Raw genomic sequence first — 12,383 nt, forward strand, 5'->3', positions numbered from 1 at the left:
AGATGCATGCTAGTACCACAATTAAAAATGTGTGAATCTGGGCTGGAGAGACAATACAGCAGATAGAGTGCTTTTCTTGCATGTGGCCAACCCAGGTTTGATTCCCGGCATCCCATATAGTCCCCTGAGCACCATCAGGAGTAATTCCTGAGTATAGAGCCTGGCATAACCCCTGACCACCATCAGGTATGACCCTCTCACAAAAAAAAGAAAGTAACTCCTGGAAACCACCAAAAACTGTGTAAGCACTGCCATCAGAAGCATGATCCTTGGCAAGCACATATGTGGGAAAAAAACATGTATGAGCACACTGTGACCTTAAATGAGCACCACAATCAGCATACATGCAAGTAACATATATGCATAGAATATGTAAATTACGACCGAATGTGTATCACAAGCAAGCTTGTGTGGGACTCTCAGTTATTACAACAACAGAAAGAAGGGACGGGAGGGGCAGAGAGATAGCTCAAAGAGCTGGACCATATACTTTGTATCCAGAAAGCCTGAGTTCTATTCTAGTACTGCATGGTGCTCTGAGCACAGATGAGGGAGTAGCGTTCAAGTACAGTGAGCTGTAGCCAAAAATAAAAACAAAAAGTGTGAGGGAAAGAAAGGTAAAACATTGTAAATATATTGTGGTGCACTCAATTCTGCAATCACCCCATCCCAATTTGTGCTATATATATATATCCCCTTTTTTCCCCACTCTCTGAGGAATGAACTTTTCCTATTGCTCCCTTTTGAATAAAATTTATTTCACTATGTGTCTTTCCTGAACATTCTAAATAATATAATAATTATAAGCATATTATAAGCAAGTAACAACCAATGATACAACTGAAATTATTTCCTTCATTTAGAGTATCCACTGAGACCATCACTTAATTTTTATCAGTAGCCTTATTAAAAATTCAAAAATTTTACCAAAAATAGAAAGAATAATGACAATCTTCTCCACTTTCATATAAAGATTCAATATTAATGTGGTACATTTTCATTCAGATTTAAGTGTGAATTTGTGCTGAAAACTCACAGAAGCACTGTGGTTACAGATTCTCAAAGTATATTTCTCCCCTCCCCATCCACTTCCTCTCAAAGGTGAAAGACTGAAAACCAGAAAAAAAATGAAGGGGAAAATTTTTTCCTCCAAACGTTCCTACATTGTAATATTGACTTGACCACCTGAGAGCAGGGCTATTTTAGGCTGTTTATTGTGAAGGAGATGATATGCTATCTTTGGAGGTTCTCCTGTTCTTTGGGACTAAAAGGGTCATTTGTGCCAATAATGTGATGACAGAGGTAGTGGTGGTGGTTGTTGATTTAATGAGCTGCATTTCCCTTGCCTGTCTATCACTTCCATCTTAAGACCAACCTTAATCCCTCCATAGCAACTTTTTATTTTTATCTCTTTCTTTTCCCCAGCGGAATCTGAGGAGATTGAAGTGCTAGACTAGACAGACATCGCTCCAGCTCTCCCACACACACATTAACAGACAAAGAGCAGAGAGGTATAAGCTATCTACCTTTTGAGATGAAGTTATTCAAGGGAAACAAAGCTAGAAGAATTTTCCAGAAAAATTTCCTCTTTCACACATGAGTTCCCCTGCTTTTATATTTGCTCCCCTGTCAAGATAGTCCGAGTCTCTATTGGGAACACAGGCAGGGTCAGTAGGAAGAATGCCAGGATTTTTTAAATTTCATTGACTAAATGGAAAACAATTATCTGTGGCTACTCCCTCTGTTTAAAATTAAGCAGCAAAAAACTAAAAAAGATTTTAAAAATTAAAAAATAAAATAAAATTAAGCAGCATTTCCCATTATATTGCATTCTCTTGTCCATTATTTTAGAATTTCATCTATTTTAAAGGTGGGTCTCATAACAAAAAGAAAATGGAAACAAGTCAAACCTCCGAGATCATTCCTGATGGGACTTGGGCAACCATAAAAGGGGTGCCAGGGATTAAATCTAGGTCAGGTACAAGGCAAGCACCTTTCTGACTGTACTATCTCTCCAGCCCTTAAAGCTTTTCTCTTGGGGTGGAGATGGGGATGGGGGTGCTAGGAGTCAAACTCACATATTCTAGATATAAGCACAACATTTCTCAGCTCCTACATCAAAACTTTAAATGACTGTTCAGGTGGTTAGAGTCTTCTCATATTGGTAGGGATTTTTCTACTTTTTGCATGACTTTATTTTAATTTTTTTTCATTCCTTTCATTTGTTTTTTTTTTCATTTTACTTTCCACTGTCTTTTATTTAAGCACCATAATTTACAATACTGTTAATGATAGATTTTAGTGCACACAATGTTCCAACACCATACCCACCACCAGAGTGCATTCTTCCCTCCACCATTATCTTTTTTTAAGTCTCAGTCATATAATGATTGAACCCCCATCCCTTCGCCAGTGCACATGTTCCACCACCAAGAACCCCAATATACCCCCTCCCACCCAGCCCCCACCTAAGTAGCTAATGATCTTCATTTTATTCTCTCTATACTTTGGATACATTCAATATTTCAATAGAGAACTCACTATTATTGTTTGGAATTTTCCCCCAACAATCAGGCCTGCTGAAAAGGCATCATTTAATAATTTCTTTTCATTGCTGAGAATGAAGATTCTATGAGCTCGCGCGGCCGCGCAGTTTTGGATTTCTGATATTTTAGTTCAGTTCACAGTCTAGATGCATTTCTGTAAGAAGCCGCTCTGGGTGCCAAAATGGGTTAGAAGACCTCTTGGATCATAGTCTTCAGGACCAGAGGGTCTGTTTCGAGAGGAGCAGCTCTGGATCTTATCTGGGCTGAGGGCATGCCGGTAACGCCCCCTTCCCATGATCGCCTATGAGCCACAATATTGCAAAGTTCATACCTCTGGGTGGAAGTCTTAAGGGGTGGCTCTCGCCATGCCCTCCACCATTGTCTTGTGGTATCCACAGTCCCACCTCCTACCCTGGCCCTCAGTAAATCCAGTTTTTGTAAACCAGTTCTGAGGTTCTATTGCCTTTGACCGTCTGTTATTCTCATATCATGTTTATGTCCCATATCTGAGAGAGAGATCGTCTTTCTTTCCTATTTTGAGGTGAGGGACACACCTGAGAATGATCATGGCTTATTCCTGGCTCTGTGCTCAGGAATAACTCCTGGAAGTGCTCAGGGCGTTATGTGGTTCTGGGGATTGAATAAGTTTTGAACTATCTATACTCATAGACAGGAATTTAAGTATTGTTTCTGCCATATACTAGTTGTGTAACCTTGAACAATATCACATTTGTCATCAATATTAAATCATGACTCCTAAATAAATAAAAAATAATTTTGTGGGGGGTCAGGGGCTAAAGGTACTTGCCTTACAAACATAAGGCCATGAGTTTGATCTCTGGAGCTTTTCATATTTAAAAAAATGCTATATGTTTCTGCCCTAGTATACAAAAGAGAGCTAAGTATCTTCCTTACATATTGTTATGAGAACCAAATGAGATATTGGTTCTACATGTAATGTATTGTACCTATACACAGGGCCAATTACAAAGTAAAAATTCAACAAATTGTAACTCTTGTCATTGTTCTGTTTTCGGGGTTCTTGATGTGAACAAACTTCCTTGTACATATAGTTGGCTTTTCTTTTCTTTTTTTTGGTTTTCACTTCATTTTATTTATTTTTATTTTTATTAGTGAATCTCTGTGGAGTACAGTTACATACTTACAAACTTTCGTGTTTGCGTTTCAGTCATACAATGACCAAGTACCCATCCCTCTACCAGTGAGAGATGCGAGCCAAATGTAGACTATAGATCCAATACAATGACCACTCAATGCCTCTAGTGCAAACTACAACACCCAAAAGGAGAGAGAGAACAAAAGGGAATGCTCTGCCACAGAGGCGGGGTGGGGGTGGTGGGAAGGATACTGGGATCATTGGTGGTTATTTTTCTTTTAAATTACTTCCTTGAGTTAAATTTCCAAGGGTATGTAACTGGGTTAACAGTTAGGTTGTGCTTTCTTATAATTTAAATTTTTTCGGGGCCAAAGAGACAGTACAGCTGGTAGAGTGCTTGCCTTGCACACGGATGACCAGGGTTCAATCCCTAGCACACATGTTCCTCAGAACAACCAGGAGTGATAACTGAATTCAAAGCCAGGTGTATACCCCAAGCACAATCCTAAGCACAACTAAGTGTGGCCCAAGAAACGAAATTAAATTTACATGTTGAAATATATCATTTATATATCATTTATGTTTGTTAGGTATGGATCTCTTATGGATACATTTTTTAAAGCTGTTAACTTATTTCTAGCAATTCTTTATGTCAGTGTAGAATCTTTATAGACCCCTTCCCAACTCAGAGCTATCTGTGTTACTGGTTTTGCACCCTGTGCAATACGTTGGTAGGATAGCTTTTCTGTTCTTAATGCTCCACTACTAACTCCACAAACTCCTTCTAAGTTACAGATACCCTATCTGTATCCTTTAGATAGCAATGCTTTCTCCATAGCATTAAGAGGTTTTATCTGTGCAATGGCAACCACATGACATAAAGTCTAACAGCCATCTCTGTGTAAGTATCCTGATTTCAGAGATAGGAAAACAGAGGGGAGGAAAGTGTTTCGCAAAATCAAAGTATTGTGGCAAATTCCGCCTTCTAAATATAAAGTCTTCTCTTTGGGGGCTATTCATTCTGTTTGAGGGTTCACACCCAGCAGTGCTCGGGGCTTACTCCTGGCTCAGGGATCACTTCTGGCGGTGCTCGGGGGACCATGTAGGGTACTGAGGATTAAACCCAGTTGGCTATGTTGCAAGCCTGCTGTGCTCCAAGGTGACATTTTCTTACACTACATTTCCCAGCCTCTTTGCAGGTCTGCTGCTTAGTTTTCACCATAGAAGCACCCCTGAAAGAATTAAATTTGGAAGTGACATGATGAAACAGGTAGGCAGAGGCCCTTAGTTTCACTGGTATGGATAGCGTGGCAGCAGAGGTTGAGCAGATCACTCAAACAAAGTTGTTTCTAGATCAACTTCAACAATTTTTCTCACAGTTCTGCAGGAGATAATTTCCTTTCTGCAACAACTAATTAAAGTGGCCCATCCAAATCTTTTCTTCCTCTTTCCTTTCCTGATTAACAACCCCTGATTTTGCTGGGGAAAACAATACGTGGCAACTAAGACAAAAGAGACAGGCTTCCTCAAAGAAAGGATTTGGAGCTACATAAATGACTTTTAGCCAGTGATAGGTAAATAGAAATCGGTGCACAGAGCTTTTAGGAGAAGTCCTCAGAAATGCAATGACATCATTCTGTCTCAAGATAATGACCCTCAGCTGGGGTGGTATATGTCAGCTTCTCAAAGCTAAAATTTCATTTTGCTGTGGCTAAGTGTAACCATGCGCTGGAGCGATTTAGCACAGCGGTTGGGCGTTTGCCTTTCATGCGGCCGACCTGAGTTCGATTCCTCCGTGCCTCTCGGAGAGCCTGGCAAGCTACCGAGAGTATCAAGCCCGCACGGCAGAGCCTGGCAAGCTACCCGTGCGTATTGGATATGCCAAAAACAGTAACAATAAGTCTTTCAATGAGAGACGTTACTGGTGCCCGCTCGAACAAATCGCTGAGCAACAGGATGACAGTGACAGTGACAGTGAGTGTAACCATGAGCAAATATTCAAGGCACATATTTGTTCTGGCAAAATCAAAACTTGAAATACATTTGAATTATAAGATAACACAGATATGAGACTTGATATATGCTACAAACGCCCTCTACAGTAGATGTAGAATGCTCTTAGTTCTTTACACAGGTTTTCACATTCTCTCTCAACTCCGTTTAACAATTATGAGGATCACAAGGAACAAACTGTTCAGATGCTTTCATAATGTTAATACAGAAAATGCTTGACAAGCCAGAAGATGGATCTATTGCATTGTCTTTACTGTAGCTAATTCTTTCATTATAATCACATACTTGAATTTTATTTCGTATTTGCCAGTGTTACCATTGAATAATTCATGTCCATCTTATAAAAATCATATTTATAACTCAACAAACATTAAGTTTTCTCTTGTTTATTCCTATATTCCTTGTCATTCCCTCATAAGTTAATTTTGTTTTACCTAATGGTCCTATTTTCTTATTCTTTTAAGTTAAAATAATTCTACTTTCTAAAATTTTCCATCTACTATGATTTGTTTGTTTGTAGATTAAGTGCTGTTTGTGAACATTTGTTTTAATGTCCCACTCTTCATTCTACTCTGGATCTAATATTCTTCAAAGTAGTATTCTGTTAAAACTGAAATATCATCTTTCCTCCTAAAACTGGCTAACTACTTACACAAGTATATTTTCTAGGAAAGAATGAATGGGAGCGTGAAATTAGATGGCTGATCTTCTTTTTGCCTCACTGATCTTCCTCAGAGCTACCTTGAATACAGGTATGAAGGCTAGAGTTCAGACAACCACCCTGATCTTTTTTTTTGGCTTTTTGGGTCACACCAGTGATGCTCAGGAGTAACTCCGAGCTCTGCACTCAGGAATTGCTCCTGGCAGTGCTCGGGGAATCATATGGGATACTGAAGATTGAACCCAGGTCGCTGCTTGCAAGGCAATTGCCCTCCCACTATACTATCACTCCAGCCACTCCTGATAAATTTTTAACTGACTGGAAAGTTGACACCCTTAGTTACATGGTGGTGAATCATTTGGTGAAATTGTTATAGGTGACACTTTGGAAAATTGACTGTGATTTTTTAATTCTTCTACATCGAAAATTTTATGATTCAAAAGAATGTGGCTCGGGGCTGGAGTGATAGCATAGCGGGTAGGGTGTTTGTCTTGCATGTGGTCAACCCAGGTTCGATTCCCAGCATCCCGTATGGTCCCCTGAGCACTTCTAGGAGTAATTCCTGAGTGCAGAGCCAGGAGTAACCCCTGAGCATTGCTGGGTGTGACCCAAAAAGCAAAAAAAAAAAAGATTCCTGAGCACAGAGCCAGGACTAAGCCCTGAGCATTACCAGGTATAGCCTCCCTGCAAAAGCACCCAGGTCATTTAGAACCAAAAAGTAAAATGGATAGGAAAATGTGTGGGATGTGTCTCACCCATTAATGCCACTTGCCTATGTGGCATATCTAGGAACATCTCCTCCCCTGGGATAGAAATGAAATAGTGTACCATGCATCCAGTATTCTGGCTTGTTTGGAGGCTATCTGTGGAGCTGGTTGGTTTTAGCATTTTAGGCAAGATTTCTGGAAATCACTGAAAATAGGCAAACAGCTCATTGGAGCTGCAGTCCCACAGGCAGATCTAGGGTGAAGAATAGATCACAAATCTTTTGAAGGATCTGAGGATCTTCAAATAGGCTGATTGGCCAAAATCTTTCCCTCCACAAAGCCATTATGGAGACTTATGGAGGTAGTGTATATATATATATATACATATATATATATATATATATATATAAAATGTCCAAAGCCCAACCCCTGCAAATAATTAAAGGCTTACAGAAAATAGGGACACAGGGACCAATCTAAAGAATAAAATGAAACTAGAAATGATTCTAAAGAACTATAATAAAAGCTTTAAAATAATTCTCATATACATATCAAATTTTCTCAGGAACCAAAAAATAGTACAACAGGTAGGGCACTTGCCTTGGGATTCAATCCCAGCACCCCATAATAGTTCCCCAAGTCCCACTGAGGATGATCTCTTAGTGTAGGAGTTCGAGTAAGGGTTCGCCCTGAGCAGTGCAGGATGTAGCCCAAAACCATAAATAATTCTGGAACTGTAAAAAGTAGTGATTTTTCTAAAAATTCATTAGAAGAGTTTGACTGCAGAATTGACAAGGCAGAAGAAAGACACAAAACTTAAGGAGAGGTCAGCTAACATAGTTAAATCAGAAGAGCAAAAGAATAAGGAAATGTAAAGCAGGCTTTAAAGGCACTATTCAAAACACTGCACTTTAGGACTTTAAGAAAGAGAAGACTCAGTATCTGTATTGAAAAACATGATGCCCAAAAGGAGAGAGAGAGTAAGGGGGAAATTGTCTGGGAGGGGTGGGATGCAGGTGGGGGGAGGATCCTGGGGACACTGGTGGTGGAAAATGTGCACTGGTGGAGGAATGGGTGTTCAATCATTGTATGACTGAAACTCAAACATGAAAGCTTTCTAACTGTAGCTCACTGCGATTCAATAATAAATAAATAATTAAAAAAGAAAGAAGAGAGATAAAAGGACACCACCACACTCATGTAAAGAAATAATGATTGAAAAACTATCAAATATGAAAAAATAGCACACAGATTCAAGAGGCTTAAATGTTCCCAAAGGGTCAGAAGATAGCTTATGGATCAAGGTTACATGAATTACATGGGCAAGGGCCTGAGTTTAATGCCCTGCCTCATATGCCATCCCCCATCAAGCCTCACCTTGTGTATCCCTGGAAATTTCTGAGCACTACCCTATCTTAGGTACCCGAACAGCACCACATTGTCTGGCCCTAGTATCTAAGCATCCAGCCTGACTGGCTGAATATCACCAGGTGTGGTCCTGGGACAAAATCAAGGAACTGGAAAGGTAGCTCAATTGATTGAGTGCATGCAGGATTCCAGGTTAGATGTCCACACTATCTATATGTTCCCCCAGAGCACCATAGCATAGTATTGAACACTGCCAGACAAGGCCCCTAAACAAACCAAAACAAAATTTAAAATATGGTTAGAGGGGCCAGAGATACTACAGTGGTAGGGCACTTCTCTTATACATGGCTGACCAAGTTCAATGCCTGGCACACTGAAAGGTTCCCTGTGCCTGCCAAAAGTTATCACTGAGCACAGAACCAGTAGTATGTCCTCCGCACCACCAGTGTGGACCCAAAACCAAAAATAAATTAAAAAAATTAAAAATAGAGCCTGAGAAATAGTACACAATACAAGGTACTTTTCCTGCATATGGCCAACCCCTGTTAGATCCCTAACACTTCATATGGTCCCTTTGAGTGTAGTGATTATGAGCATAGAACCATAAATAAGCCTTGAGCATTGCTTAATGTGGCCCCCACACAAAACAAAAACATTAAAAACACAAGATTTTATCATCAAAATTTCTAAAGTCAAATGCATCTTAAAATCAACAAAAGAAGGCAATTCATCACATAGAAGAGAAGTTTCACAGATTATCAGTAGATTCCTTAGCAAAATTTTGCAGATCAAAAGAGAGTAGACTGATATATTCAAAATACTGAAAGGAAAGGACTGGAGCAACAGAATAGCGGGTAGGGAGTTTGCCTTGCATGCGGCTGTCCCGGGTTCGATTCTTCTGTCCCTCTTGGAGAGCCTGGCAAGCTGTTGAGAGTATCCCGCCCCCATGGCTGAGCCTGACAAGCTCCCCGTGGCGTATTCGATATGCCAGAAACAATAACAACAAGTCTCACAATGGAGACGTTACTGGTGCCCGCTTGAGCAAATCGATGAGCAACGGGAACAACAGTGCTACAGTGCTACTGGAAGGGAAAAGTGTCTACCAAGAATAGTGTTTTGAATAAAACTTTCTCCAAAATTAAAGATGAAGGAATTTCCAGATTAGCAAAAACAAGCAAACAAAAAGGTGTTCATTACCACTAGACCTGCTCTGTATGATGTGCTCAAGAGTCTTTCAAGTTGAAATAAAGGGATAGTAAAGTGCAGCGTAAAACCAAATCAAACAGAACATTCTCTGTGAAAAAGCAAACACGAGCAAACTTGTACTATGGTAATTTTTGTTACATAGAATTTAAATGACAAAACATAAAAATATAAACCTATGCTAGTGGGCATACACTATAAGATGCACGTTACCAATAACATAAAAGGGGTGGAGCTGTAAGGAGTAGAATTTTCTAGGTGAATAAACTTTTAATCAGTTTAAAATAAGATGTAAATCCTTGAGATATTTTATGTAATTGCAATGTTAACCACAAAGAAAATATCTGGAGGATATTAAGGGAAAAATAAAGGGAATAAAGCATAACAGAATAAAAATAATCAATAAAACAGATATGGAGCGACAGTACAGCAGGCAGGGCGTTTGCTTGCACACAGCTAACCTGGGTTCAGTCCCCGGCATCCCATATGGTCCCCCAAGAACTGCCAGGAGTGATTCCTGAGTGCAGAGCCAAGACTAACCCCTAAATATTGCCATTGTGACCAAAAAAGCCAAATAATAATAATAATAATCACTGTCACTGTATCATTGTCATCCCATTGCTCATCAATTTGCTTGAGCGGGCATCAGTAACATCTCCATTGTGAAACTTGTCACTGTTTTTGGCATATTGAATATGCCACAGGTAGTTTGCCAGGCTCTGAGAGATACTCTTGGTAGCTTGATGGGCTCTCCGAGAGGAGCAGAGAAATCGAACCTGGGTCGGCCGCATGCAAGACAAATGCCCTACCTGCTGTGCTATCACCCCAGCCCTCAGGACATTAATATTGAGTGCAATTATTGAGATAAATTTAGTGCCATCATATTAATAATAAAATTAAGTTAAAAATCAACAAAACAAAAAGAAGCCAATAAGAGAGAAAGGGGGAACAAAAGAGATAAAAACAAAACCATATGGAAAATAATACCAAAATGGCAGTGGCAAGTTTCTCTTCCCAAAAGCTACTTAAATGTAAATGAATAGAACTCTTCCATCAAAAGACAGTCTCACTGAATGGACAAATAAGTTTTCTAGAAAAATAACAAAATAAACAAAGCTTCCTGTTAAGGTACAGTGAGAAATCAGCGACTTATCACATGAAAGTTCTCATCGCCTCACTCTGGCTTTCCTAAGACACATGCACTCACCCATCTGAAGTTGCATGCTTGTGTACCAAATGAAACAAAAGGCACAGAATAGAGGAGTGGAAAAAGATCCTTGAAGAGATTCCCCCCAGCAGTGGATTCTGGTGTTTTTTGACTACAGCGTTTTGACCCTTCCTCTCTCCATCAAATAAAAGCACAGCCATCAGTTTACAGCCCAGAGACTCTTTGACAGGTTGTTGTCTGGAACCCATGGCGTAGAGACAGCATGGAGGGTTTCCCCTAGCCTGTTTCCTCTCCCACCCACTACCAGCAACACTGTGATCAGTTGAGGTTTTCAACCTCTTCATTATCTTGTCCCACTCTCTCCCCTTTCCAGTTATAGAAATAAAGAATTTCAAGACTAAAGCCATAGCATCACCTGCAGGAAAACAAAGGAAGCTAATCCAGATGTGCAAGCAGAAAAGCTCTTCAGGCAACAGTTGCAAAAACAGTATGGAATTCCTCAAAGACAATGACAAATCTCCAGAAGGCAAATTTAAGAACACAGAACCAGAAGAGTTAAAAGACAAAGAACCAAAAGCTATCAAAAGAGAAGTAAGTGTGATATATCAAAAAGAGCTACATGAACATAAAGAAATTAACTACACACATTCCGTGAGGCCAGTATTCTTTAATTACCAAACCAGAGAAAGCACCAAAATATCCCACTACAAACTGATATATATATTATATGCATAACATATAATATATATATTGCTTGGCACATAGAACTTAAATGACAAAATAAAAATATAAAATTATGCTAATGGGAGTACAGCATATAAGAATGCATGCTATCAATAACATAAAGGTGATGGAGTATAAGGAGCATATATATATGTATATCTTATAATATTTGTTTATATGTATTTTATGTATATATACATAGAGAGAGAACCAAGATATATCCTATAAAAGTCTTGGCAAATCAAATCCAACAATACATCAAGAGGATCATTCATCATGACCAAGTGGGATTCAGTCCAGGGATACAAAGACAAATCAACAACAAAAGAAAGGGTAAAAAAACACATGATGATAATCAATAGATTAAAGGGCTTTGGACAGCAATACACATATATCAATGATTAAAATTCTCAATAAGTTGGGGGTGGTTGAAACCAGAACAGAGCTCAGCATAATAAATACCATGCATGGCAAACCCACAGTTAACATATTACTCACTGGCAAAAAACTGAAAACTTTTAAGATATGGAAATAAACAAGGTTATCAACTCTCACCACTACTTCTCAATTGTTCTGGAAATCTTTGGGAGAGCAATCAGGCAAGAAAAAGATAGCCAAACATCCAAATTGGAAAAGAAGTAAAATTATCACTATTTAAAGATGATATAACAATACAGTATACAGAAAATCCTAGAGACTCCACTAAGAAACTATTAGAAATAATTAATTCAGCACTGGATAGAGAGAATACAGCAGTTAAGACCTTTTCCTTACATTCAGCTAACCCTGGTTTAATTCCTGGCACCCCTAGGACTGCCAGAAGTGATTCCTGAGCTCGGAGCCAGGAATAACCCCTGAGCACTACCGGGGATTGTCC

This window comes from Sorex araneus, chromosome X (assembly GCF_027595985.1).
Source record: "Sorex araneus isolate mSorAra2 chromosome X, mSorAra2.pri, whole genome shotgun sequence".
In the NCBI taxonomy this organism is placed as follows: domain Eukaryota; kingdom Metazoa; phylum Chordata; class Mammalia; order Eulipotyphla; family Soricidae; genus Sorex; species Sorex araneus.